General features: G+C 43.9%; 1 protein-coding gene across 2 annotated transcripts in view; it reads right to left on the reverse strand.

Annotated features, from left to right (window-relative positions):
* SLC22A18 (solute carrier family 22 member 18) overlaps positions 1–26,952 on the reverse strand; it is a 757,096-nt gene that overhangs the window by 257,922 nt on the left and 472,222 nt on the right. The window lies entirely within an intron of this gene.

Consider the following 26,952-nt stretch of genomic DNA (forward strand, 5'->3'; position numbering starts at 1 on the left):
CTGTGAGGACAAAGCCTATAAAGGAATCCTGGAGCTAGCATGCTGTCCTAGAGGGATTCACAATATAATACTTAAGTGGATACCGTGACTTGTACGTAACAACAAAATGTTGTGGCACTCTCTTCTCCCAAAAAAACTCCGACTCAGCAAAACTGTAGGTATGTTTTTTTTTCTATACAAAGTGTACACACTGCTATTTGTTTCAATTCAAAGGGTAAAGCTATAGTTCAAATCGGGAACTCTCAGCCAGCACTTAGTACTCAGTTACACATCATATACAGGCGTGCTCTTGTCTGTGTATTTTTATAGGTGTGGCCTCCTTCATGGTATGAATACAACTGCAGACCTCACTCCCCTCTACTAGATCACTTAGGGGAATCAGAAGTTCAAACAACTACATATAAGAGGATGGAAATGCAACAAAATGGAATCATGGTGTACAGAAAGCTCTGTAAGATACTTTTTCCCATTATTCCTACAAAAGTCTGCCCATTTTGGTGTAACAAAAAATATGATAGCATAAAAATAACAGTAACCCGGGCCATTAAAGTGCTTAGGTGCAATGATCATTCGACCGTAAAATGACAGACAATGAATATTGAAAAAGTGCCAAGGTAGGAGGTCAGTGGCTATGCAAAGTTAATTCAAACCCAACGGAGCAAGAGCAAAACATACTCTCTACACATTAATGGATGATTCTCTTAATTCTCTCTATATGATTATCATGCCACACATAATTTGTTGTTCACCATCAAGCAAGGGTTGAGAGACCGATGTAACACCAACACTTAAGTTGTAGAACCTTATGGCATAAACCATGCTGAGAACATATAGCTACAAAACAGGTTTTTCCACGAGGATTTGCACCACGCACAGTGTCGATTTTACACAGGAGAATGAATTCAAGGTCGGACTGGCCGTACTGGGCATGCAGCGTTTCCCTGGGTGGCTGAGGGCCGGTTTTGTTACTGGGGCTAGTTTTGTAGCAGTGCAGCAGCTTTAAAAGAACTGCTGAGTTCCTTATGTAACCAACTGTTTTCAGGCAACAATAAAACTGCCAAGACAACTCTGGTGATTAGTACCCCTGCTGGAGAGAGGTTGGGGCTTTGTATAGTGGCAGTTTTGACTCATCTAAGGTAGCACCATAGAAGTCACTTAGGGGTCGCAGCTGTGACCTCTGGCTTGCCCTTTGCGACCACTCACACTGTCCTGGCGACCCCTGGATTTAGAGGTGGCAAAATCACTGCCAGAAACACAGTGGCAGCCCGTGAATTTCCTTATGCACATTGGTTGGGGCTCCACTTTGTTTTCGTTCAACTCTTTTATTACACTAATAGTGAATAATGTTTCATTATTCACTGTTAATGTAATAAAAAATGGAGTACAGTTAGCTAGAATATAGCCTTCCCTGGCAGCTAAGGTAAGTAAAAAAGTGTTTTTAAATGTATGTTGCATGTGTGCTTGTGGGGGAGTGTGTGTTCATGTGTGAGTGTTAATGTGTGTATGTGTAAGAATGCGTGTGTGTGAAATTGAAAGTGAAATGGCATGTGATGTCACTTCTGTTCCCCTGAGCATTTTGGTGAATTGACGTTCATGGGTAGCACAGAGGGTTAACATGCCTGCTAAAAGGAACATGTACTATGCAGATAACAGACCAGTATTTTATGTGCGTAGCTCAGTGGGATAATGTTTTGTCATAAAGATCCTTTTGTTACTGTACAGTTCATAAATAACAATCATAATCTAGAATAGTGAGCTTTGAACTGCCAATGAAGAGCTGCATGCAAACTGCATGGTACAAGTTAGAATGTAATGTTTTTCCACCCAGTCTTTAATTATCCCAATTTTGCTAAAATGGGGCTCTTTGGTTAAAATAAATAGTTTTTTAGTAAAGTCAACCCTATCCACTGTATTATGTTCTCAATCCTGAGCTTATGCTTCCCGAGACCAAGGACTCTTGAAAATGCCTACCAGTATCGATGTCATGTGAATCCTACATCGTGTAGTCCCCTTTGTCTTATGTAACATTTTCTATACACTGATTTATACAAGTATGCTTCATTGTCTCTGTATGTGTGGGGGATGTAAAGTGCTCCAACATCCTACACTATGGAGAGATGAGAGGCACTGTTAGGGGGTGATGGTGAGTTAATCACTGGAGAGCACCAATAATGATTGGCCAATCCTGGTGCACTGCAAGGTCATCATTTACTATGCTTTAAAAACGAATGCAATTGAATATATAAAGAAAATGTGTTGTAGAATGCACCTCTTTGCCACTTGGTGGGGAGGGGGAGAACCCACCAAGCCCTATTGTAGTGGTCAGACACACTCACTATGCAAACTATGGGGGCTGGTCTGACAGAATGTACCAGGGGTGCTTTGCGTACCTAGTCTGGCCCTGACTGAATTCAATAAAATGGCCAACATAGACCAGACAGGCTTGAGTCTAGAGAAGCAAAGTTGTACATTTAAAGTGTTCAATATATGTACAAAATCATATTTGAACCGCAATGGTGGTTTCTCATTCTGAAGATATTTTAACAGTTCAAAGTAAAATGAGTTCTAAAGGTAGTCAAGGCAAGCAGCAAACAAATGACTGAAAATTAATACACAGTTTATCCAAAATACAACTAAATGGACATAGTAATATTTTTTCGCACAGAGCAAGCCCAAGGGATATGAGAGCTCATTACAAACAGCACATAATTAAAAAAACATATATCTTTCAAGACCAACTACCAAACAGTTCAGTCTGTTTCATGCTTTCAATTTGAAAGGATGAAAGGTAAAACATATAGGAAAACAAACAGTCAGGTAGACTATGGGAGTTTGGGTTTGGTCCGAGTAAAAGCAAGCAAAATATATTTTTTGCCCAAAGCTTTGGACAGAAAGGAGTACATAACTCTGGTCAGGAAAATTTCCACAAACAGGGTACTGCAAAATATATGAGGTGTGGTGCAAATATGGATAGCTCTATTTGGACATTTAAATCATTTTTCTGAGTTAGGAGCAGATATTCACTCCCCGCCTCATGACAGTGCAACTTTTATTCAGCTGAGGTACTTTGCAATTATTTATAAAGCACCTAAGAATTCCAAATGGGCCAGGAGGCACAGTACTCTTTGGTCAAAAAGGCATTACATATCTTATACTAGCTGGAGGCTGGTAAGTTCTGTGCTACAACAAGTGAGACTTATCAAGCGGGGTTTCATCATTTACTTTTGTCAAATTTATAAAACAATCAACATAGTGTACGTGTTTGGGTGCTGATATTTCAGTCAAAGCAGCACCATCTTGGTTTCAGTTCATGGAATTCTTCACCGGCTCTCTAAACATTTAAACCAGAGTATCAATGGCTATATAAATGCAGCATTGACCATTACATTTCTGTTTCATAAAGTCAGGCTGAAAACAGAGCACAGTGGATTACTGTGCTAGCTGGTGAGTTCTATGCACAGCCTGCAAATGGCCTGCTCCAGTAGGCAATGGCTTTCAGAGCCTGCCATCCTCCTGAGATTGAGATAATCAGTATATCTGGGAAGGGTAAAATTAAAATCCGAACGGATTTGGCACCAAACCCTTCTCTGGAAAACCTGACACAGGTAACCTTCCAGCACCTAGAGACCTTCACAGGTGATTGGCTCTACAAATCCTTTCATATTACATTACAGCTAAGATCGGAAAGATGTACATACACAATTATTATAGTCAAAGCCCAGTTTACCCATATAAGACATGAGACAGATCATGTAAAAAAAATAAAAAAAATAAAAAAAATGTAAGTCAGTGAGAAGACCCACAACCCCAAGTCACATTATGTCACCAACATCACCAAAGAAAGATGTGATGAGCTATCCACATTCGCTGTAAAGAAAGAGATAAACATAGAGCCCTTCTTCCACACCTCATGAATCCATAAAATAAGAGTGCCTACTCTCAACACTAAATATGACTTGGTACTCCTTTTGGAAGTCGCCTCAAGAGATTTGCCCATTACAACTGCCGGAATTAAGCATGCTTCATATTCTTCAGAGCCATCAACACCACACTTCTTATGGAAATTAGCTCCGTTAGTACACCCTATTGGGTCGGCCTAATCAATACCTCTTTGTCCTAAGAATCAGTCCGAGACTGCTTAAAAATAGGTCAGGACTTAGGAGGAAGGGCTTGAAGTAACATAACGCATGCAAAGTATTGAAGCTCCGAACTACACCGCTAAGGAATCCTTTGAAATCCTGAATGGATGAGTTTGAAAACCTGTTCCATCAGGTGCTCCTTCAGCTGGGGTTGGGGGGTGTGAAATCTTTCAGCTACCCCGAGCTGTGTGAGGAGCCCCCAGCTGCAGCTGGGACGAGGCGGGGAGAGAGTCCTTGACGTGGGAGACAAGGTATGTAGCAGCCAGCATCGTTTGGCAGCCTTTGCCTGAGAGGAAAAGGTGAACGGGCTCGGTGAGAGCCTGGGGCCCGGGAGGTACCAGCGGCAAAGTCCCCAGCAGTAATATCCTGTGCTGGGTGAGGTATTGTGGGCCCGCAGCACCTGATTTGTAAAGGTCCGCGGCAGGGGGACACTTACACCAAGGCCTGTTGGTGAGGTGTGTTCCAGCACTTTGCTTGTTAGAAGGGCCACCTGGGGGTGAGGCGAGGGAGAGAAGGAACCCGGGGGACGAACCTCATATTATTATTCACTGAAGTTTTGAATTCTATCATTAGAACTGTTACAGCTCATAGAGGGGCTGCCTGTGCAAGGGTGGTAACGTGGCATCACCTAAAAGACAGCTGGAGGTGTTAAGGATGCCAGTTAGTTCTGTGCTGATGGCATTGGCTCCGAGGTTGAAGAGTTGGTGGGGGCAGGGGTCGGTGGGGGCCCCAGAGTGGATGAATACCATGATGGCTGCGGTGGGTTGCGCAGTGATCGCATTACGCTTTATGCTGATGATGCACTGATATACATGCAACAACCTGAAAGACCCATTACCCAGCTCATGCAAAAACGTAACAAGTTTGAAAAAGATGCAGGTTCCCGGGTAAATTGGGAGAAAGCTCTATTGGTTATGATACCGGGTACCTGCATCGTGCCAGAGATGGTAGATGGACCTCCTTTGACAGTTGCCTCCTCTTTTAAATACCATGGCATACCATGGCATCATCACTAAACCCACACTATGTTGGAACTTAATATTACTCCTCTTCTTCAGCAACTATATTTGCACTTGACAACTAGGAGGACTTTCCAATCTCAGTGAAGAAAACAGGTACTTTATTTAAAATGACTGCACTACTTCAAATATTGTGTGTTCCTAAAAAGTATTCACACCCCCTTCTACTGGGATTCTTCTCCTCTTTGCAGTCATAAATCACATATTACTTCTGTCTGGGCAGATAAGACTCAGAGGGTGGCCTTTAAGAAATCCATACAATCGCCATATGATAGGGGTTGGAATTTGCAGGTATAAGACATTATCACCAGGCTGCTCAACTACTTCCAATACATGATTTGTTGTTTGCTGACAGGTATATTTCACAGTGAGGGTGGAGATTGAGACGGTGGGAACTCCTATCACAGTTATATGGTTATTGAGCTAAGGAGTTACAGGATGCCTACCCCCAGGTAGCAAGATTACCCTAGACTGCTGATGCCAGGCCCTGAGAGAAATGAAACGGCATGATAAGATCGCAAGGGAGACCCCCCCTCTTGCATGGTCGATGATTGCCAGATGTACCACAACTGCCTGGATTCTCCAGATGGGTCACTACTGGCATTTCCAGGGTGGGAATTATCCGGGGTACCTCCTGTATTAAAACATTTGGTCAAATGTACAAAGCGTCTGACTTGCCCAAGTCACAATTCCTTAGGTACTTTCGAATTAGACATGCACTTGGAGCCAGTAGGGAGAAACGACTTACTGTTTCAGATTTCAACTCACTGGAGTCCACGCTGGCACTTAATGCTTAGGGAAAAAAGCTGTGTCCCGCTTATATACAGCTTTGACTGTCAACATTCCTGATCTAATGCAGTCTATTATGGGAGAATATGGAAGAAGACGAAAAGATGGAGGCAAAAATATCTGTCACTGAATTGGTAACACCAGCACGACTCTGTTTATTTCAATTTAAATATTTTTACAGAAATTACTTTACATGTGTACTCCTCCATTGAATGGGTTGAGGTTCCGATCCATTGTGCAGAAGCTGCAAAGGGAAGTGAGTTATTTTCTACATATTGTGTGGGAGTGCCTACTAATTAGTACTTATCCAAAAATGGCACTGTTGGGGATAATGTCAACTTGTGATGAAGTTTGGGCTTGAAAGAAATTGGTTGCTGTGGGATTACTGGTGGCCAAAAGGGAAATACTCTGTGCTAGAAGAACACTGACTGCCCTTGCACTTGCTGACTGGACTCGAGCCATGGACGTCTGTGCTGCAGTGGAGGAGAGGGTCTATGCATGGAGGGGCTGCCCTAGGTAAACACAAAAATATGGGACGTGCTGCAGAGCACCCCTCTATAATGTAGCCTTTATAAGTGCCCAGGCAAACTGCTATTTTGGGTAGGTGTCTGTCCCAGGATGACTGTAATCTGTGAGATCTGGTAACATTCAACTATCAAAGACCTTTGGGAGAAGCTGCATCAGTTTATGTGGTAAACGGATATATTTGGTTTAATATTGTAAACATGATAAAGAAATAAGAAAGTTTAAAAAAATAAGTCAAGTCTTGACCAGTCATCCAACTTTCACCTTTTACTGGCTAATGTTTTAGGTGCATTTCATCACAGCTCAATGCTTCAACGAGAAGAATAACCTACTGGATGAGCTCCAGTCAGGCTTCAGTTCAATGTGCTGCAATGAGACAGCGACCATAAAAACATTGGATGAAGCTTTCAGCATCCTGGATGAATGCAACTCCTGACTACATATCCTCCTGGATTAATGACTGTCTTTCCCAGTCAACGATAATCCTTGCCTGGAGATCCTGGATGAATGGTGCGTCTTTAGCTGATTCTTCTTTTATTTAGAAAAACAGTCTCAATATATTAACATAGCCAATTGCCCTTCTGACCCAGAGAAAATCCAACAAGAAGTTTCCCAAACCTCTGTTCACTCGCCTACTCTCTTCAACCGTGGTATGAGGCTTTTAACCTGTACTCTCAGAAACTCTAACATCTCGTAACACTTTAAAGAGGATGACACCAAGCTCTAGCTGAAAATGTCCTCCCTTAAGATTCCGAATTCATGGTCAGAGGATATCCAGCTGATGACCACGCTTACGACCTTACCTCTGATGTGACAGATAGAATTACAAATTACTATATAATTTTACATATCACATTAATTTATGAAAAATGAAATAAATGTAATATCATTTATTGGTTTGAGTATGTTTCTTTTTTAATTTCAATGTGCTTTTGGGTGTTGTTAATAATAAACATCTATAAAGCATATAAATATATAAATATAAATAAAAATAAATCTTATGAGGTTATAAACATTGTATTTTCAATATAAATGGCTGTTGTGTGAGTAATGTATTGCACAGTTAACAATAACTCTGCAATACATAAAGTGAATGTCAGTGTTTTTTATTTTTTAATTTTTTACCATAACTATACTTTAACTGTGTTTTTTAAACAATGTCTAATGGTTTTAGGTTTTATGCGAAAGCAGTGGGAGGCCCAATAAGTGTTCCCAAGTCAGTATGGGTTTGCACATCCTACAGTGCGGTGCACGAACATCAGGGGCCACTATGGGATCTGCAAACCCCAAACTTCTGTCCACGAACCCCAGGGCAAAATTAGCATTTAAAAAAAATGTAATCCCATGGGATGATCCCCCTGGCCCACCATGACTCTTTCATGTTTTTTCTTTTCAGGATAGAGGGATTGAGCACTGTGTACTGCAATAGGAACAGATTTTTCTATGTTGGGTCCAGTCAATCATAGAGCTTCAGATCTGCGGACACAAAATGGATAAAATGAGAAGAAGCTCCCTCGTCCAATCAAATTTGTTTCATTTTTAAAATTTGGGTCCGAAGATGGTCTGTGAACCTAGGTTCAAGGACCTCCGAGGACTAATTTTCCAAATACCCTACTGTTTTCATCCATTTGAAACTTACCTCAAACACTCTTTAGCAGCAAAATGTAAAATAAATACATATGCTATCAAAAGAAAAATCAAACAAACAACAATTACTTGCACAATGATCGACTCCTGACCTCTCATGTCAATTCGAAGTTGGGGGGGAGGGGGTGGGTGGAGATAAAATAATTTCTTCTTCTTTTCTTTCTTTCCTCACTTTTTTCATAAAAGCATGAACAGCAATTATTTAAATGTACCTCTCTAATTTGGTTTGAATTGCTACATGCAACCGTTTTTTTTTTTAATTAAAAAGGCACACACAAAGAAACTGAGGTTTAGACGTGTATAATACAGATTCTTTAGAAACATTACACAGGTGGAGCACTAGATTATCCCATACCGAGCAAATACTGTCTTTTGGGCGCTACTGTCCGTGCTGTTTTACTCCATATATCAGAAAGATCTAAGATAAATTTACATTTAACATGATTCTGGCTCTGATGATGGTTAGCAAAGCTTGATAAAAAAAAATGGGGTATACAAAATCAAAAATCACGATAATAAATGTAAAACTATCAAATTCATCCTGTATCAGCATAATTAACCAAGTGCCTAAAGAGACCCAATAATATTCTTGAAAATTAGGAAGCACCTATTCCCTTTACTAATTACTAACTGTAGAAAGTTGCAATGCGCACTGGCTTTTTTATGATACTCGGTAAAATACATGGTGGCTGCATCTAGGAGGAAATTTACTAACACTTTATGCTCGGTTTGCATCACAAAAAGTTGTGAAAACCTGGCTCAAAGTGTTGTATTAGGAGTTACTTTCCAACGCAAATCATTATGCGAATTGGAAAGCTGCCAAATGTAATGCAAAGAAACATGTCATACCTGTATGCTTTTTTGCACCAAGGGGGCATACCCTGGGAGTTGAATGGGCCATCGAAGGGAGTTTCAGTGCAACCACCCATGGATTTTGAAGCAAAGCCACATCTGCTAACATTTGTAGAAAGGAATTTGCACCAAGCAATTACGGTTCCTCGAGGCAGAATAACAGGAGAGCAAGTTTTAGAAAGTCTCCACATCTTTCCATCTTTCCATGTGTGCTGCACTGTACAGCACACATACAAAGTGGGAGAATTATTAAAGCATTCATTTTGCACTGGAAGGTTCCTTTCCAGTAGAAAATGTTTCTTGACAGAATGTCCACAAACTTTCACAGTGGTGTAAAGATATGTGCATTGGGGGATGGCAGCCTAATGTGCGCCAGCACTGGAGGAGAGAAAAACAACATCATATCTTAGTAGATTTGGAGCCACTTTCCTCTGACCTTTTCAGTCAATGAAGCGCAGCAACTACCGTTTCTGCACTACGTTACGCCAAAGCTTAGTAAAACTGCTCTCTAATATTTTGAAGAAGGAAATGTCCAAAAATGTTGAAGCATCTTTTGTAGGAAAGTCATCTACATCAGGTTAATATGCTTTTATAAGCACAGGCTCCTAGTTTTTAGCTCTCAAATGATAATACTTAACAGTGAGCCAAACGTCTGCGTAGTTAAGTTGATGAATCCTACTAGGGTCCTGAAGTGTCCATCTTCAAGACACAAGCTCTAAGTCTTATTTTCATTTGGCTTGTAGCCTGAATTTGGCTAGTTATTCTATTGCAGGGATAGCTTAGAGAGGATCAACAATTGCAACCAAGAAATCATCTACATTGGCCAACAATTTAGACTTTCCCGAGTAGAGGGATTGGTGCAACTGAGTGCATTTCCTAATTCACAGCTAGAAATGGCTCCATGTATAAAGTTTAAAGTAATGGAGATCAATGGAAACCTTGTCGAGCACCTTGAGAGATGTCAAATAAGGATGAGGAACAGTTGTTAACGTAAAGGGCTTAAATCCACTGGATGAATTGATCTGCAAACCCCATAACACGCACACTCACCCACAGAAACAGCCATTTCATCGGATCAAAACACTTTTCAGTATCCAAAGCAGGAAGAGTAATAGACATTCAAAGCAAAAAGAGCAACAGATTGCTTTAATATTTCTTCTCTATTGGTGCAACCACAAAATTACTATAGGTAGAGGTTTTGTGGCCTAGAATAAAACCATGTTGCCATAGATTGAGAAGGAAAGATATTACTTTAACAAGACAACTGGCTATTATACTGGCATAAAGTTTACTATCAGGACATAACAATGACATTAAATACTAAGATTATCCTTCTTTAACCCCTTCGCTGCCAGGCCTTTTCCCCCTCCTGTGCCAGGCCTTTTTTTGCCTATTTGGGGCAGTTCGCGCTTAGGCCCGCATAACTTTTTGTCCACATAAGCTAACCAAGCCAAATTTGCGTCCTTTTTTTCCAACATCCTAGGGATTCTGGAGGTACCCAGACTTTGTGGGTTCCCCTGAAAGAGGCCAAGAAATTTGCCAAAATACCGGGAAAATTTTGTTTTTTTCAAATAAATTGGAAAAAGTGGCTGCAGAAGAAGGCTTGTGGTTTTTCCCCTGCAAATGGCATCTACAAAGGGTTTGCGGTGCTAAACTCAGCAGCTTCCCAGCTTTCAGGAACAGGCAGACTTGAATCAGAAAACCCAATTTTTCAACACAATTTTGGTATTTTTCTGGGACATACCCCATTTTTGCAATTTTTTGTGCTTTCATCCTCCTTCCAGTCAGTGACAGAAATGGGCATGAAACCAATGCTGGATCCCAGAAACCTAAACATTTCTGAAATGTAGACAAAATTCTGAATTCAGCAAGGGGTCATTTGTGTAGATCCTACAAGGGTTTCCTAGAGAAAATAACAACTGAAAAAGAAAAATATTGAAATTTAGGTGAAAAAAACATAAATGTTTCTCTACGTTTTACTCTGTAACTTTTCCCTGCAATGTCAGATTATCGAAAGCAATATACCGTTACGTCTGCTGGACTCCTCTGGTTGCGGGGATATATAGGGCTTGTAGGTTCATCAAGAACCCGAGGAACCCAGAGCCAATAAATGAGCTGCACCCTGACGTGCGTTTTCATTCTATACCGGGTATACAGCAATTCATTTGCTGAAATATAAAGAGTAAAAAATTGCTATCAAGAAAACCTTTGTATTTCCAAAAAGGGCACAAGATAAGGTGTTGAGGAGCAGTGGTTATTTGCACATCTCTGAATTCCGGGGTGACCATACAAGCATGTGAATTACAGGGCTTTTCTCAAATAGATGTCTTTTTTACACACTCTCCTATATTTGGAAGGAAAAAATGTAGAGAAAGACAAGGGGCAATATCACTTGTTTTGCTAATCTATGTTCCCCCAAGTCTCCCGATAAAAATGATACCTCACTTGTGTGGGTAGGCCTAGCGCCCGCGACAGGAAACGCCCCAAAGCGCAACGTGGACACATCCAAATTTTTGGAAGAAAACAGAGGTGTTTTTTGCGAAGTGCCTACCTGTAGATTTTGGCCTCTAGCTCAGCCGGCACCTAGGGAAACTTACCAAACCTGTGCATTTCTGAAAACTAGAGACCTAGGGGAATCCAAGGAGGGGTGACTTGCGGGGCTCGGACCAGGTTCTGTTACCCAGAATCCTTTGCAAACCTCAAAATTTGGCTAAAAAAACACATGTTCCTCACATTTCTGTGGCAGAAAGTTCTGGAATCTGAGAGGAGCCAAAAATTTCCTTTCACCCAGCGTTCCCCCAAGTCTCCCGATAAAAATGATACCTCACTTGTGTGGGTAGGCCTAGCGCCCGCGACAGGAAACGCCCCAAAGCGCAACGTGGACACATCCAAATTTTTGGAAGACAACAGAGGTGTTTTTTGCGAAGTGCCTACCTGTAGATTTTGGCCTCTAGCTCAGCCGGCACCTAGGGAAACCTACCAAACCTGTGCATTTCTGAAAACTAGAGACCTAGGGGAATCCAAGGAGGGGTGACTTGCGGGGCTCGGACCAGGTTCTGTTACCCAGAATCCTTTGCAAACCTCAAAATTTGGCTAAAAAAACACATGTTCCTCACATTTCTGTGTCAGAAAGTTCTGGAATCTGAGAGGAGCCACAAATTTCCTTCCACCCAGCGTTGCCCCAAGTCTCCCGATAAAAATGATACCTCCCTTGTGTGGATAGGCCTAGCGCCCGCGACAGGAAACGCCCCAAAGCGCAACGTGGACACATCCAAATTTTTGGAAGAAAACAGAGGTGTTTTTTGCGAAGTGCCTACCTGTAGATTTTGGCCTCTAGCTCAGCCGGCACCTAGGGAAACCTACCAAACCTGTGCATTTCTGAAAACTAGAGACCTAGGGGAATCCAAGGAGGGGTGACTTGCGGGGCTCGGACCAGGTTCTGTTACCCAGAATCCTGTGCAAACCTCAAAATTTGGCTAAAAAAACACATGTTCCTCACATTTCTGTGGCAGAAAGTTCTGGAATCTGAGAGGAGCAAAAAATTTCCTTTCACCCAGCGTTCCCCCAAGTCTCCCGATAAAAATGATACCTCACTTGTGTGGGTAGGCCTAGCGCCCGCGACAGGAAACGCCCCAAAGCGCAACGTGGACACATCCAAATTTTTGGAAGACAACAGAGGTGTTTTATGCGAAGTGCCTACCTGTAGATTTTGGCCTCTAGCTCAGCCGGCACCTAGGGAAACCTACCAAACCTGTGCATTTCTGAAAACTAGAGACCTAGGGGAATCCAAGGAGGGGTGACTTGCGGGGCTCGGACCAGGTTCTGTTACCCAGAATCCTTTGCAAACCTCAAAATTTGGCTAAAAAAACACATGTTCCTCACATTTCTGTGTCAGAAAGTTCTGGAATCTGAGAGGAGCCACAAATTTCCTTCCACCCAGCGTTTCCCCAAGTCTCCCAATAAAAATGATACCTCACTTGTGTGGGTAGGCCTAGCGCCCGCGACAGGAAACGCCCCAAAGCGCAACGTGGACACATCCAAATTTTTGGAAGAAAACAGAGGTGTTTTTTGCGAAGTGCCTACCTGTAGATTTTGGCCTCTAGCTCAGCCGGCACCTAGGGAAACCTACCAAACCTGTGCATTTCTGAAAACTAGAGACCTAGGGGAATCCAAGGAGGGGTGACTTGCGGGGCTCGGACCAGGTTCTGTTACCCAGAATCCTGTGCAAACCTCAAAATTTGGCTAAAAAAACACATGTTCCTCACATTTCTGTGGCAGAAAGTTCTGGAATCTGAGAGGAGCCAAAAATTTCCTTTCACCCAGCGTTCCCCCAAGTCTTCCGATAAAAATTATACCTCACTTGTGTGGGTAGGCCTAGCGCCCGCGACAGGAAATGCCCCAAAGCGCAACGTGGACACATCCAAATTTTTGGAAGACAACAGAGGTGTTTTTTGCGAAGTGCCTACCTGTAGATTTTGGCCTCTAGCTCAGCCGGCACCTAGGGAAACCTACCAAACCTGTGCATTTCTGAAAACTAGAGACCTAGGGGAATCCAAGGAGGGGTGACTTGCGGGGCTCGGACCAGGTTCTGTTACCCAGAATCCTTTGCAAACCTCAAAATTTGGCTAAAAAAACACATGTTCCTCACATTTCTGTGTCAGAAAGTTCTGGAATCTGAGAGGAGCCACAAATTTCCTTCTACCCAGCGTTCCCCCAAGTCTCCCAATAAAAATGATACCTCACTTGTGTGGGTAGGCCTAGCGCCCGCGACAGGAAACGCCCCAAAGCGCAACGTGGACACATCCAAATTTTTGGAAGAAAACAGAGGTGTTTTTTGCGAAGTGCCTACCTGTAGATTTTGGCCTCTAGCTCAGCCGGCACCTAGGGAAACCTACCAAACCTGTGCATTTCTGAAAACTAGAGACCTAGGGGAATCCAAGGAGGGGTGACTTGCGGGGCTCGGACCAGGTTCTGTTACCCAGAATCCTGTGCAAACCTCAAAATTTGGCTAAAAAAAAACATGTTCCTCACATTTCTGTGGCAGAAAGTTCTGGAATCTGAGAGGAGCCAAAAATTTCCTTTCACCCAGCGTTCCCCCAAGTCTTCCGATAAAAATTATACCTCACTTGTGTGGGTAGGCCTAGCGCCCGCGACAGGAAATGCCCCAAAGCGCAACGTGGACACATCCACATTTTTGGAAGACAACAGAGGTGTTTTTTGCGAAGTGCCTACCTGTAGATTTTGGCCTCTAGCTCAGCCGGCACCTAGGGAAACCTACCAAACCTGTGCATTTCTGAAAACTAGAGACCTAGGGGAATCCAAGGAGGGGTGACTTGCGGGGCTCGGACCAGGTTCTGTTACCCAGAATCCTTTGCAAACCTCAAAATTTGGCTAAAAAAACACATGTTCCTCACATTTCTGTGTCAGAAAGTTCTGGAATCTGAGAGGAGCCACAAATTTCCTTCTACCCAGCGTTCCCCCAAGTCTCCCGATAAAAATGGTACCTCACTTGTGTGGTTAGGCCCAGCGCCCGCGACAGGATATGCCCCAAAACACAACGTGGACACATCACAGAAAACAGAGCTGTTTTTTGCAAAGTGCCTACTTGTAGATTTTGGCCTCTAGCTCAGCCGACACCTAGGGAAACCTACCAAACCTGTGCATTTTTGAAAACTAGAGACCTAGGGGAATCCAAGATGGGATGACTTGTGGGGATCGGACCAGGTTCTGTTACCCAGAATCCTTTGCAAACCCTCAAATTTTGGCTAAAAAAAACACAGTTTTCCTCACATTTTGGTGACAGAAAGTTCTGGAATCTGAGAGGAGCCACAAATTTCCTTCCCACCCAGCGTTCCCCCAAGTCTCCCCATAAAAATGATACCTCACTTGTGTGGGTAGGCCTAGCGCCCGCGACAGGAAATGGCCCAAAACACAACCTGGACACATCACATTTTTTCATAGAAAACAGGGCCTACCTGTGGATTTTGGCCTCTAGCTCAGCCGGCACCTGGGGAAACCTAGCAAACCAGCGCATTTTTGAAAACTAGAAACCCAGGGGAATCCAAGATGGGGTGAATTGTGGGGCTCTGACCAGGTTCTGTTACCCAGAATCCTTTGCAAACCTCAAAATTTGGCTAAAAAAACATGTTATCCTCACATTTCAGTGACAGAAAGTTCTGGAATCTGAGAGGAGCCACAAATTTCCTTCCACCTAACGTTTCCCCAAGTCTCCCGATAAAAATGATACCTCACTGGTGTGGGTAGGCCTAGCGCCTGCGACAGGAAATGGCCCAAAACACAACGTGGACACATCAAATTTTTTCATAGAAAACAGTGCCTACCTGTGGATTTTGGCCTCTACCTCAGCCGGGCCCAGGGGGGGCAGAAATGGCCTAAAATAAATTTGTCCCCCACCCCCCAACCCCCCTGCCCCCCCCGGGAGAGACCCTTGCCTATGGGGTCGCTCCCCCTGCGTGACATTGGTGCAAAAAAAAAAATCCCCGGTGCCTAGTGGTTTCTGCCCCCCTTGGGGGCAGATTGACCTACAATCGGCCAATCTGCCCCCAAGGGGGGCAGAAATGGTCTAAATACAATTTGCCCCCCAGGGAGCGACCCTTGCCTAAAGGCGTCGCTCCCCATCTCTAAAAAAAAAAACAAACAAAAAAAAAACCCCACAAAAAAAAATTTGCCCTGGCGCCTAAAGGTTTCTGTCCCCCCCGGGGGCAGATCGGCCTAATACCAATAGGCCGATCTGCCCCCAGGGGGGCAGAAATGGCCTAAAATAAATTTGCCCCCCCACCCACCCCGGGGAGCGACCCTTGCCTGCAAGGTCGCTCCCCTTGCGTGACGGCGCAAAAAAAAGATCCCTGGTGCCTAGTGGTTTCTGCCCCCCTTGGGGGCAGATTGACCTACAATCGGCCAATCTGCCCCCAAGGGGGGCAGAAATGGTCTAAATACAATTTGCCCCCCCAGGGGAGCGACCCTTGCCTAATGCGTCGCTCCCCATCTCTAAAAATACAAACAAACAAAAAAAAAAAACACACAAAAAAAAATTGCCCTGGCGCCTAAAGGTTTCTGCCCCCCCCGGGGGCAGATCGGGCCTAATACCAATAGGCCGATCTGCCCCCAGGGGGGCAGAAATGGCCTAAAATAAATTTGCCCCGCCACCCCCCCCGGGGAGCGACCCTTGCCTGCAAGGTTGCTCCCCTTGCGTGACGGCGCAAAAAAAAAGATCCCTCGTGCCTAGTGGTTTCTGACCCCCTTGGGGGCAGATTGACCTACAATCGGCCAATCTGCCCCCAAGGGGGGCAGAAATGGTCTAAATACAATTTGCCCCCCAGGGGAGCGACCCTTGCCTAATGCGTCGCTCCCCATCTCTAAAAAAAACAAACAAACAAAAAATAAAACCACACAAAAAAAAAATTGCCCTGGCGCCTAAAGGTTTCTGCCCCCCCGGGCGCAGATCGGCCTAATACCAATAGGCCGATCTGCCCCCAGGGGGGCAGAAATGGCCTAAAATAAATTTGCCCCCCCACCCACCCCGGGGAGCGGACCCTTGCCTGCAAGGTCGCTCCCCTTGCGTGACGGCGCAAAAAAAAAGATCCCTGGTGCCTAGTGGTTTCTGCCCCCCTTGGGGGCAGATTGACCTACAATCGGCCAATCTGCCCCCAAGGGGGGCAGAAATGGTCTAAATACAATTTGCCCCCCAGGGGAGCGACTCTTGCCTAATGCGTCGCTCCCCATCTCTAAAAAAACAAACAAACAAAAAAAAACCACAAAAAACTATTTGCCCAGGCGCCTAGAGGTTTCTGCCCCCCCTGTGGGCAGATCGGCCTAATACCAATAGGCCGATCTGCCCCCAGGGGGGGCAGAAATGGCCTAAAATAAATTTGCCCCCTCACCCCCCCGCCCCCCGGGGAGCAACCCTTGCCTACAAGGTCGCTCCCCTTGCGTGACGGCGCAAAAAAAAGATCCCTGGTGCCTAGTGGTTTCTGCCCCCCTTAGGGGCAGATTGACCTACAATCGGCCAATCTGCCCCCAAGGGGGGCAGAAATGGTCTAAATACAATTTGCCCCCCAGGGGAGCGACCCTTGCCTAATGCGTCGCTCCCCATCTCTAAAAAAACAAACAAACAAAAAAAAAACACAAAAAAACTATTTGCCCAGGCGCCTAGAGGTTTCTGCCCCCCCTGTGGGCAGATCGGCCTAATACCAATAGGCCGATCTGCCCCCAGGGGGGGCAGAAATGGCCTAAAATAAATTTGCCCCCCTCACCCCCCCCCCCCCCCCGGCGTGACGGCGCAAAAAAAAAGATCCCTGGTGCCTAGTGGTTTCTGCCCCCCCTTGGGGGCAGATTGACCTAAAAATCGGCCGATCTGCCCCCAAAGCGGGCAGAAATGGCCTAAATACAATTTGCCCCTCCAGGGGAGCGACCCTTGCCTAAGGGGACGCTCCCCATCTGTAAAACACAACAACAACAAAAATCCCTGGTGCCTAGTGGTTTTCTGCCCCCCGTGGGGGCAGATCGGCCTAATAAAAATAGGCTGATCTGCCCCCATGGGGGGCAGAAAATGGCCTAAAATACATTTGCCCCCCCATGGGAACGACCCTTGCCTAAGGGGTCGCTCCCCTTACGTGAAAAACAAACAAACAAAAAAAACTCCCTGGTGTCTAGTGGTTTCTGCCCCCCTTGGGGGCAGATTGGCCTCATAAAAATAAGCCAATCTGCCCCCAAAGGGGGCAGAAATGGCCTAAATATAATTTCCCCCCTATGGGAGCGACCCTTGCCTAAGGGGTCGCATCCCACACCTAAAACACAAAAGAAAACAAATCAAAAAACAAAAAAAACAAAAGTATCCCTGGTGTCTAGAGGTTTCTGCCCCCCCTGGGGGCACATCGGCCTATTATTAGGCCGATCTGCCCCCAGGGGGGGCAGAAAAGGCCTTAAAAAAAAAAGACCCCCTGGGAGCGACCCTTGCCCAAGGGGTCGCTCCCTTCTGTCAATTACATATTAAAAAAAAAAAATCCCTGGTGCCTAGTGGGGTTTCAAAAGCCGGATTGCAAGCAATCCGGCTTTTGAAACCCTCGGAGAGACTTCAAAGGGAAGGAAATACATTTCCTTCCCTTTGAAGCCTCTCCGGGCCTCCCCCACGTGATCGAAAGAGAAATGCTGAGTATTTCTCTTTCGATCGCGCTGGGGAGGTTGTGTGATTGTCAGCGCGCGCTCGCGCGCTGACGTCACAGGGGGGGGTGGGGGGGGGGTCGGGGGTTGAAGGGGAAGGGATTCCCCTGTCAGCCCTGACCTAGGGGGGTGGGGGGGCGGCCCTCGGGAGGAGCGCTAGCGCTTCTCCCGAGGGCAGCATTCAGGACGTAATGGTTACGTCCATGGTGCCACACGGGCGCTGCCATGGACGTAACCATTACGTCCATGGCGGGGAAGGGGTTAAAACATTCAGTAGCCAAGATGAAGTAATAGGAGTTCTGGACAGTATATACTGTAAAAAAGAATGAAAAGAAGCTACTAATTTTGGTTTAGATATTTTATAGAATTTGCTCAGGAGTAACTCAATCCCAGCAGCTTTTGCAAGTGGGACACTTATTTTTAGGTTAAAGCCTACCAGACAGCGTAGCTGTCTAGTTTGCTTACAACTTCTTGTGGGCATCCTGAAAGCTTCCCTGGGAATACACTATGCCCATTGCTGACCACTGTCTTTTGGTTTGTAATTCACATTTTCTGACTTTCTATTTGCTGGCTTTATTTGTTTTATGCTGCCCAGCTTGAGTTTGTCCCCCCCGTTACTCAAACCTTGTTTACTGTACTCTTCCACAAACCTGTTTTTTGGGAACAGTCCTTTAAATCTTGTTCTTATCTTGCCATATTTGCAGTGCATTCAAAGACAGAGGTCAAATGCCAAGCTCTGTTTTCCAAGGGGACCTTGGTGTTAACTTTTCTCAGACCTCAAAGTGAGATAATTTATGTGGCAATCCTGCTGAGTACCCATGTGGGAGGAGAGAGTGTAGGATGTTTTTTTTGTATGCACACAACAAAAAATTAACTGTGCTGATGTTTTAAAATATATCAGAATTACTACAAATGAAACACTTGTTTTTGTAATTCTGAAGTGAATTGGAAACAAATATTTGAATATGATTACAACACATCAATACGTTAGGCAATGACATTGCACACATTATTGTTTGAATGCCCTCAGGGCCTGATTTACGAAACGTTAGCGCCGCCTTTACGTCATTTTTTGACACAAAGGTGGCGAAAACTTACAAGATATAATTATGTTTTGTAAGTTTGCGCCGCTTTTGAGTCAAAAAATGACATAAAGGCGACGCTAACGTTTCATAAATCAGGCCCAAAGAACGTATTCAGTGCAAATGTAATGGTAATTTCAATTGAAAATGAAATGTCTGTAATGGTAGTGTGTTACCACACTATGGATACTCCACACAAAGCCACTCCACCTCACTTTATGCCCTTTCGCTCTCCATTCTATGACATTCCACTCTTTGACATTTCACTCCACTCAATGCCCCCCAGTCTAAGACACTCTATGACATGCCACTTGACTCCACACAATTCCAATTTACACCACTCACTCCATAACACAACACGCCACTCCACACCCTTCTACTCCACACCACCCCCATTCTACCCCATTCCAATCTACCCCACTCCATGTCAATCTACCCCACTCCACAGTGATCCACCATCCCACTCCACTTCAGTCTAGCCCACTCCAATTCACTAATCTACCACATTCTACTCCACTACACCTAATCTACCCCACCCAACTACACCCCTATCAGCCCCACTCTGATCTACCTCAATCTAACCCACTCCAATCTAACTAAATTCTCTCCACTACGATCAAATCTACCCCACTTCACTACAATCTACACCAATCTACCCCACCCCACTCCACCCCAATCTCTCCGCACTGCAACCTACCCCACTCCAGTCTACTCAATATATACCTCACTCCATTCAATCTAACCCAATCAACCCTACCCCACTGCAATCTACTCCACTCCACCACCCATCTACCACACTCCACTCAAATCTACTCCACTCTGCCCCAATCTACCTCAGTCTTTCCCACTCCAATCTACCCCAATCCACCTGAATCCAATTTACACCCAGTCCAACCCACTCACCTCTACCCAACTCCACCCCAATCTACCCACTCCATCCTACTCCTATCTACTCCACTCCAATCTACCTGACTCCACTTTAAGCTACCCAACTCACTCCAAACTATCCTACTCCCCTCCAATTTACCTCAGTCCACTTTACTCCACTTCATTTTGATTTACCCCACTCCACTCCAAATTCCACTGTTCAAGTTTAAGTTTTAAGGATTTATAAAGCACATATCTATCCGAAGACCTCTCAGCGCTAGAGCAGAGACAAAACAGACTGCAAGGAGGAGATTTATACTGTGAACAATAGAGTCCTCAGATTCCTATGAAAAGAGGGTTCTTAGCTTTCTTGACGGAGCTCCAAGGAAAGGGAGTTCCAAAGATTTGAAGCTCTATATGCCAACGATCTGCCCTCAGCCCCATCTCACTTTCTTGATCCGTGGAACATTAATTAGGGAAGCAGTCGAGGATCTGAGAGACCTATAAGGGATATAAGGCATTGCAATTTGCCTAAGAAAGACCGGGCCCTAATTGTGCAGGGCTCTGTGCAAAGTACAGAGGGCTTTGAAGTTGATCCTTTGTTCTACCGGGAGCCAGTGGCGAGAGACTAAGGCAGATTTTGTGGACAGGTGTCTAAGAATATTCATAAATAGGCACACAGCAGCGTTCTGCACCACCTGCTGTCTCTTTAGTACATATCGAGGTGAGCTCAGATAAAGGACATTCCTGTAATTCATTTGTAATCCATGCATGAAATTATAATCTAGACTGTAATCTAACCAACTCCTCTCCACTCTAATCTATCCCCCACTCCACTCCAATCTACTCTGCTCCACCACAATCTACCTCAATCCAATCTACCACAATCTACCCCACTCTTATCTACCCTATGTCCTCCACTCCAATCTGCTCTACTACACTCTACCCAAATGTACCCCACTCCGCTCCAATCTACCCCACTTCAGTCTACCACACTTCACATCAAATCTAACCCACTCCAATCTAACCCACACCAATCTACCCCACCCACTCTGCCCCAATCTAACCCACTCCAATCTGCCCCTCCCTAATTTACCCAACCCCAATATATCTTGCTCCAATCTACCCCTCCCTAATCTGTCCCACTCCAATCTACCCCATCTACTCCACTTCAATCTACCCCATTCTACATCAATCTACCCCACCCCACTTCAGCCCACCCCACTGCACTGCAATCTACCCATCTCCACCCCAACCTAACCCACCCATAACGACCCTACTCCAATAATCTCTCTTCAATTTACCTCACTCACATATACGCCACTCCAATCTGCATTACTCTAATCTATCCAATCTACGTACTCCACCCTAATTTACCCCACTTCATTCCACTCCAATCTACCCCATTCCACTCTTCCCCGTTCAATCTCACTCCACTCTCAACTCCACTACAATTTATCCTACTGTACTCCACTCTACCCCAATCTACCCCACTTCAGTATACCCCAATCTACCACACTTTACTCTAATCTATCCCACTCCACTCTACCTCAGTCTACCATCTCCGTTCCACTCTACTCAATGTACTCCACTCCAATCTACTACGCGCCACTCAAATATACCCCACTGCAGTCCAACCTAACCCACTCCAAGTTACTCCATCCCAATATGCCATACTCCAATCTACTCCACACCAATCTACTCCACACCAACCTACCCCCACTCTAACCCACTCCAATATACCCCACACTGCTACCTCAATCTATCCCACACCACTCTATCCAATCCACTCCAATCTACTCCACTCTAATATACCAAACTCCACTCCAATCTACCCCACACCACCCTAATCTACCCCATTCCACTCCAATCTACCCCTCTCCAATCTACCCCACCCCACTCCAATCTTCCTCAATCCACTGCCCTCCACTCTTCCCAATCTACCCCACTCCAATCTATTACAATATGTCCCACTTCACTCTATCCCGATCTACCCCACTCCACTAAAATCTACCTCACTCCACACCAATCTACCCCACTCCAATCTATCTCACTCTAATCTAGCCCAATCTACTCCACTTTAATCTACTCTAATCTACCTCATTCAACTTCGTCCCAATCTACCCCACCCCATCCCACTCTACCCCACACCACTTCAATCTACCCCACTCCCCAATCTACCCAATCCACTCCAATCTACCTCATTCAACCTTACTCCAAACTATCTCAATCAACCCCCACTCATTACAACCTACCCTACTTGAATCCACCCAATATACCACGTTCCAATCTACCACGCTCCACTACAATCTACCCCACAACAATTTACCCCAATCCACTCAGCCCCTCTATTCCTCAATCTACCCCACTCTACTCCAATCTACACAAATATATATCCCACTCCACCCTACCCCAATGTATCCTGATCTACCCTACTCCTATCTACCGCTCTCCAGTCAACCCCACTCTAATCTACCCAAAACTACCACAGCTCAATCTACCCACTCCAATCTAGCACGCCAATCTAATCACCTCTCCATCCAAGGTACCCCACTCAAATCTGGCACACTCCAATCTACCCCAATCCACCCCACTCCATTCTACTCCACCCCACAAACCTTTAGCCATGCTGAACAGCAACCACACTGACCTACAACATGGCTTAAAGACATTACCAAAGCCAATAGCTCTCGCATATGTGAGACCTATTGGCTTTGCCAATGCTTGTTTTCTTTCAGCTTTTACATTCCAGTGGATACAGTTAAGTCTTTCAGTTGGTTTTAAAAAAGAGATGGTAATGCCATCTGCTCCACAAATTCTGCAAGGTCTATTATGTTGAAAGTAAGCTGGCATTCGCAGTTTAAAGCTGGTGATAATACTGTGTAATGGCTTTATGAAATGTTGTGCACTTCTCAACATCTATTATAAGCCATCTCTGAAGCTTATAGTACAAGTCGTTTCCAAAATATTTTTAAGTACTCATTTCTTGAAAACTACTGAACAGATTTACACAAACCTCAGCAAAAGCATTTTTTGAGTAAAGTTTCATGTCAAGTTTGGTGTAATGTCATTCATCATTATTTTTCTGCATTGCAGAGCAAAGATTCCTAAAGGAGTTAAATTGCAAAAGTTGTTTTTGACCCTCCCCTCCCTTGTTGATGGATCTGCACACAACCTGAAATGCTCATCCCAAACATTTTTGGAACGTTTTTTGCAGATTTGCTGAATGGCACAAAATAAAACTTATTCAGGAAACAATAAGGTCTTTCAAAGGAAACTCTGACCTACCCAGAACAGTTATATATAACTTGAATTTTAGAATCCTGTATTTTACAATTTCCTAATCTAGGAACAGCACGGATTTTCTCTCTAGAATTCTATATTTTAAAACAACATAACCATAGGTTTTCCCAATCCAACCTAGCATAGATCACCCTCATGTAAAACGTACACTTTGCTAACTTATTATATTGTTTACAGTTTGGTACCGTTGTTAAGAACTGGACTTAGCTACAAATGCGGTGGCGTGGCACAAGGCTAGAACAAGGCAGGGGAAATGGCAAAATAGGCCCCAAACTGCTTTAAAGGCAATCTTGGCCAAAAGCAGCATTCGTTCAGTTTTATTACCTGAAATGTGTTGAAAATAAATTTGAAGTAAATTTTTACCAGGGGCTAGATGCTATATTAAATCGAAAACGTGACAGGAAACACTGCACCTGACTCTAGACGTAAGCGTCGTCTAATTATGATGGTACAGCAATAGATGGTCTTTCACTCTAGGAAAGTAAAATAACATGACATCAGCGGGACTGGTGGTATGGGCACTGCCAGGTGCTGAAGGATGTGCATTAACCTCCAAAAAGCACCTTCCCTTATCATGTAACCTTCCAAAGAGAAGATGTGTGGTCAAAAGTCCTATTTGCTTTCACGTGTTTGGGCCTTCTTTCCCCATGCCCTATTTATCTCTCATTTGTGTGTCTGAGTTTCCACGTCCCCTGCTGCAGGACTGCTGTTGTCTTCCCTGCCAGGGTTTCCTCCTACCTTCCGGATATGCTGGAGGAATGGAGGCTGGGAAAGGTAGGGAATGTTAGGCTGTCTAGTGCAAAGCTTTTGCCTCCTTCTGTCTCCTTACCTTCTCTGGCCTTCTCTACCCTTACACAGTAGTGAGTCCAGGGCATTACTTCATTTGTGAAATAAAGAGTGCCATTGGCCGAAGCTCCTGCTCAGACATCCTCGGCCAGTGCAATTAAACTTTGCAAACACACACACACCGTGTCCCTTTATCTCACTCTTGCAAGTTCCCGCTTTCTCCCTTTGTGATGGCTCTTTTGTCTTTCTCTTTCCCCGTTTTGCCAATTTGTGTTTTTCCCTCTTTTGTTCTCGGGGAATATCTGATGTGAAAAAAATAAATGCAGTGACCCCTATCAGCATCCATCTGCTTAAATTAAGCAATGGCCCAGGGTTTGGGATGGAGGGAATTGATGTAAGAATGTAGAGCTGTAATAAGTAACCAACTTCACCACAATTTGTCAATTTCCTAGAGGGGATGCAAGGGCTTTAGGGGACGACAATCGAGTTTCTATGCTTAGTACCAATACTTATTGTTTTTGTCCACCAGTGCTATTTTTTCCTGATCCTAAATAGGGATAAACTCTAACTATAGTGCTATTTACACCTGTTCTCTTAGACAAATCTTTATTTTATCCCTCTGTTTTGTTCTTCCATTTTGTCTTGGAACCAATCTCTAAATGACTTTCTCAATCTTTAAAAAAGCTTTGGAATCATACTGATGCTATACTTACATTTAAATATTTAACAGAAACGTGCCTGGCCCCACTAGAGAACAGAACAATGAATAACAGCCCCTATGACGTTTGAACAATAAAATAGCTAAATAAACTGCGTAAAGTAATTTACAAGTGAACAATAAAAAAAACTCATTTGAATGCAGAGGCAGTGCAGCACATTGGTCTTCTGCCAGACCTTCTCCATTATCACCTGCTTTATGAAACTCAAAAACCGAGCTTTCAGTTCTCTCATCCTGGTCTTTGTGTGAGAAGTACAATGCTAATGTTTTCCTTCTCCGCTCACAGCCGGATGTTTGCCAGGTTACAAGGTCTATTTTTGTGCAGGTGCCTTATCAGCTATCGCTGGAGTTTTGAGTGTACACAGAGGCAGAGGTATTTTAAAGTTTAAAGTAAATAAAGCGTCTGATGATATTTCCATTGGCGAGGTGAAAGAATGCACCTGCTTGCAAAGTCAAACTTTGTCTAAACAGAAAGAATTCACATAAACACTATCTTGTTTTTTTTAATTGTGGGGTCTGGTTGAAAGGAGAGGTAAGCAACTATCCTGACTGTAGTTAAACCTGCTTCCAGCGTGGGTAAGAGAGAAGGGTCTGCCTAAGTTTGGGTAACTTTAAATTCTAGAGAAGCTAGTTCCAATTTGATCATTGATCCTTCTTATTGGCTTCTGATATGTGTTAATCGATGAAAAAGGTATAGAAGGAGACATCTTGCAGCCCTTTAAAGAATAGTTGGATCTAGTGTTCATGATCGAGTTCAACTTTCTTGTATTTGCCAAAATACATTGCAATAGGTTCTACAACCTGAAGTTACATCTTTAAAACGCAAAACTCAGTAGAACGATGGTGCAAAAGACAACTGGAAAAATCAACAAATGTATTTAGATAAATTCATATTTCGGGATACCTGCTGTCACCCAAATCAGTTAAAAGTTCAATAAAAGTCTCCATGATTGTAAAATAATATAAAATGTTAGAAAAAAGTATATCAATTTAAACGATCCTAGATAAATACACAATATCTATTGTCTTATTTCTAGGAAATGTAAGCCTCTTGCGTCACGTAATAAACAAAAACATACAACCAACATTAAAGTGAAAATTTTGCGCGCAGGTAGGAAACTTTTTTGAGTAATTCAAAACAGCAGCCTGGCTGTCAATTCTTAATACGTGAAAAGACCAATGACAAAGTAGCAATAAACTAAAGCAAAGGGAGTCTTGAAAATATCCAATATCCAAACTTGTGACCGTCTAATTTATTGAGAGAAAACTTCATAAAGGAACTAGGGCTCAACAGTCTGGATGCCTAAAAATACGTGTTGTTCAGTGATCCCTCAAATGACAGAGGAGCCAAGTTAAATTGTGGCAGCTCTTCATTTGATGTAGGTGAAAGGGTTGTTTAATATATAGATATTATGGTACACATGTACAACAGTGTTGTTCAATGGAGTCGTCAATAGAGATGTATTGTGCTTTTATAGTCTGTCTAAACACAACGGTCCATTTTCAGCAGGCAGCAGCTGAGCTCTAAAACCGAAACAGAGAACTTTTTAGGTGCCTGAAAGATGAAAACCTGACCTACCCTGAGATCCTTCTTGGATCTGGGTATTGGAAGAAGGAGGAGGGCTTTTCCTCTAAAAAACTAAGGCCAGAATAATCCAAAGCCTTGACCTGCCACAGACATATATATTTTTTTATCTTTTAGGCCAATCTCTTTTCACTTACAAGCTAATTTTATTTAGATCAGTAGTAATATGACTGTTTTGGTGCCAGTCAAAAAACCTGCATACAACATATTTTGTGTTCCCTGGAAACTGTGCATGATGAGTTGCAGTGAGCGGTGCTAAATTCTATTCAGGTACTCACCTTACCTGCTAAACTGAGCCAGAACTTCTTGAAATTTGTAATTAAAAATGCGTTAAGAGAAAATGAAGCACAGTAGGTTTGCATTACTGCTGTCCTTGACAGGAACCTTGAAATGGGATTGATTGCTGTTTAGAAGTCAGCGTGTGGCCTAGTCTTAAACATTCTTGTGCTGAGGTGAGCCT

The sequence above is a fragment of the Pleurodeles waltl genome, chromosome 3_1 (genome assembly GCF_031143425.1).
Source record: "Pleurodeles waltl isolate 20211129_DDA chromosome 3_1, aPleWal1.hap1.20221129, whole genome shotgun sequence".
Lineage (NCBI taxonomy): Eukaryota > Metazoa > Chordata > Amphibia > Caudata > Salamandridae > Pleurodeles > Pleurodeles waltl.